We start from the raw sequence: 3,721 nt of genomic DNA, 5'->3' as shown, positions 1-3,721 counted from the left end.
CCTGGCTGATATTAGCCTCATTTCATGGCATAACTTGAATTTTGTGTTTTATAATAAAGAACCACATTTCCACAAGAAAGGGAAGCCATAGAGCACAGGAAGAGGGCAGAAAACTTCACCCTTCTTGTGTGACTTTGACCATAACTGAGGTCTCTTCTTCTGGCTGGCACAGGGGACAAAATCCTTGAGGCCCTGAAGAGCCAGCATGACTTAGCAACAGCCCAGCCTTCCCAGGGAGAGCCTAGGCTTTATTCCCCAGCCAAGTCCTGTCCTCATCTGGCTGAGGGGCAGCCAGCATGTCACGGGTGCCCAGTGGGGATGGTCAGTCTGTGACCCCAGCTCATCCTCAGCCATGGTCTGTGAGCCACTCTCTGGACCACAAACTGGCTGTGCATTCCACACATGTGCCTGCAGCGTCCCAATTTGGTTTTGTTCCGCCGTGGTGTGACTGTGTCCCCCAAGCTCCTGTGTTGGAAACAATCCCCAGTGCAATGGTGTTCAGAGGCAGAGTCCTCACGAATGGGTTAATGCCCTCATGGGTGGGAAGGGTTAGTTGTCACAGGATCCCCATTATGGGGTGACTTCAGCACTCGCAATATCTGGGCCTCTCAGTCTTAGGACTTCCCAACACTCCAGAACTGTGAGAAATAGACCTGTTCTTTATAAATCACCCAGTCTCAGGTAATCTGTTATAGCATCAAAAAACAGACGAAGATAGGCTCCCGTCTCACTTCTCTGGTGGTCATTTAAATTATGTTTCTCTTTGTGTCTTTAGTTACTTATCAAGGATTATCCTTTCAGTGTGTGTGTGTTGCCAGTACTGGGGAGGGAACCCAGAGGCACTCTACCACTGAGCTACATCTCCAGCTCTTTTTGAGACTGGGTCTCAATAAGTTGCCCAGTCTGACCTTGAACTTGCAATCCTCCTGCCTCAGCCTCCTGGGTCGCTGGGATTACAGACTTATGCCACCAGGCCTTGCTTTGTGATTTAAAAATGGAATATATCTATCATTTATTCTCCTTCCTCTAAGGAAATTATCCATTCTGAGATTTTTCCAATCATTCAAGGTGCCCTTTTGGTAAGTTGCCTCTCCTGATTTTTTATTCCTACCTGGGTGGGAATTTTAGAAGATATGCGCTGTCTTGTTTCCTTTTTGTTTCACTGTGACCAGAATACAATGCTAAGAGGTGGGAATATAGTTCAGTTGGTAGAGTGCTTGCCTTGTAAGCAAAAGGCCCTGGGTTCAATCCCCACTACCGCAAAAAAAATTAAAAAATGAAAAAAATTAAAAAAAAATAAATAAAATACAATGCTAAGTCACAAAACAGTTCCCCTTTTATCACTGCTGGCCCCTCTACTTTCAGTGGCCCTTTTGTTGTGTTCTAACCTACTTCAGGCCAGAGGCTGTTGTTAAAATCAGATGGATACTGGAGGCTGAGACAGGAGGATCACGGGTTCAAAGCCAGCCTCAGCAAAAGTGAGGTGCTAAGCAACTCGGTGAGACCCTGTCTCTAGATCAAATACAAAATAGGGCTGGGGATGTGGCTCAGTGGTTGAGTGCCCCTGAGTTCAATTCCCGGTACGGAAAAAAAAAAAAAAAAAATCAGATGACTGATACAGGTAGAGGTACTTTGAAAAAATATACAGCCACTACTCAGATGAGAGATTTTATTGGTTTGTCCATTTCAAGTGGCCTTAAGAGATGTTTGTTTTTTCCAGTGTTGGGGATCAAACCCCAGTAACATGCTAGGCAAGTGCTTTGTTTGTTACTGAGCTCCCCTCAGCCCTCCCTGGGTTTTTTGTTTTTTGTTTGTTTGTTTGTTTGTTTGCAGGACCCTACATGTTTTTACCTGAAATTATGCGTTAACCAACAAAAATAGCTATTAGAAACATCAAATTTCATTATTTTCCTAATGATGGTTTCTAAACTATTCACAGAATGATTTCTGTATTCCACTTATTATTAGCTTTTAAACTATCTTTTTTCCTTCAAATCGTTCATTAAACATGAATCGCCTCACTGCCTGTGCTTTTTGCTCTCTAGTCTGTATGCTTGGCTCACTCCTCAGTTCTGCCAAGCTGCTCTCGGACCCTCGCGAAGGGACACACGTGTGGCTCCTTCACGGGACCCTGGCTCCTACTTCCTGTGATTGTAATTTCCTCCCCATACTCAACACATGTGAGGATGTCATTTGTGGTTCTAACTGCAAGCGGTCGACACCGGCCTGGGCTGATGAAGGGAGACTCCCAGGGGTGCTGGGTAGCTTCCTTGGCAGGGCTGGGAACCTAGCTCCAGGCCCAGCCCCCAGGACTCTGTGGGAACTATGCTGCAAGCTGGTCTGATGAGGACCCGCTGCTGTGGTCCCCATGCACTGGGCTCCGCAGGTGGCATCGCTGCACAGCTGGCCCCAAACCCACGAAGCAGCGCTACTGCTTTCTTGTCAATGTCCTTGCTCCCCCAGCCCCTGGCAAAGCAAGTTCCCCTGCCCTCTTCTTGGATCAGCACCACCTGCGCCTGGTCCAGCACAGACATCTGGTGGGCAGATGCCGGGTCACGTGTCATGGACACTGGGAGAAGGCGGTGGACTCACACGAGAGAAACTCCCTGGACACAGAAAGTGTCCTCAAAGATGCCGGGTGCCCGCAGACGTCAGCGGGCCTGTGGATGCACACAGCCTCATCAACCCCTCGACACATGCTCCTCACTTTGACTCTGCAGAGTCAAACCCTTTCTCTTTTCCTTTTTCTCCCCCCTCAGTGCTGGCAGAGACCCCAGGGCCTCAACGTGCTGGGTAGGCGCTCAGCCACGGAGCCGCACCCCTAGCATGAAACCTTTGTACTTGAGAGGTTTGGTTCCCTTTCTCCTTCCACCACAGGGGTTCAGGGACCTCCTAGAACTGCAGTTAAAGTCTTTTTGGGGGGCAGAGACCTTGGGTAATTGATGAAAAGCTCTGATCTTCTCTGCAGAAGAATGCACATGTGACCAGGTGCAGTGGCCCGCGGCTATTAATTCCAGCAACAAGGGAGGCTGAGGCAGGAGGATCCCAGGTTCAAGGCCAGCCTCTGCAATAGCGCTGCTTGGTGGGTTTGGGGCCAGCGAGACCCTGTCAAAATAAAATAAAAAGGGCTGGGGGTGTGGCTCAGTGGTTAAGCAAACCTGGGTTCAATCCCTAGTACCAAAATAGATAAATAAATAAATAAATAAAATAAGAAGAAAGATGAGAAAAATGCATACAAGTAACATTTGCAGATGGTTTTGGGAGGTTTGCGGTTCCATAGGTTAGAAACTTCTGCCCTCACAGAGACCTGTGACTCAAAATAAGGCTAAGAACTATAACCCCAAGGTGTTCCACAATCCCGCCCCCCCCCCCCCCCCCCCCCCCCCCCCGATTCTGGAAGGTTGGACTGTTCTCAGGATCATAGGAATCTGGTTTGTGTTGCTTGCGGCCCTGGCCGGCTGGCTGGCTGGCGTGGGCCTCCCTGAAGCTGAGACTCGGCTTCTTCACCTGCCAAGTGGAGACGACAAGGCCACCCAGGAGGTCAGTGCGAGGGTTCAAGGAAGAAAACGTAGCTCCTTGCAGGATGTCAGGCTGTGGAAGGCAGGCTCAAGCCAGACATCCTCCTGCAGTCTCACCTGACTCTTACCTTGTCCCAGCCCAGTAATCATGTCTGTTGGGAATGATCCCCAAGGTCACCTTGTAAGGATGGGCTGTTCTCCCT

This window comes from Sciurus vulgaris (assembly GCF_902686455.1).
Source record: "Sciurus vulgaris genome assembly, chromosome: 5".
Classification (NCBI taxonomy): Eukaryota; Metazoa; Chordata; class Mammalia; order Rodentia; family Sciuridae; genus Sciurus; species Sciurus vulgaris.
The sequence above is the reverse complement of the archived record's forward strand: the minus strand, read 5'-3'. Positions refer to the sequence as shown.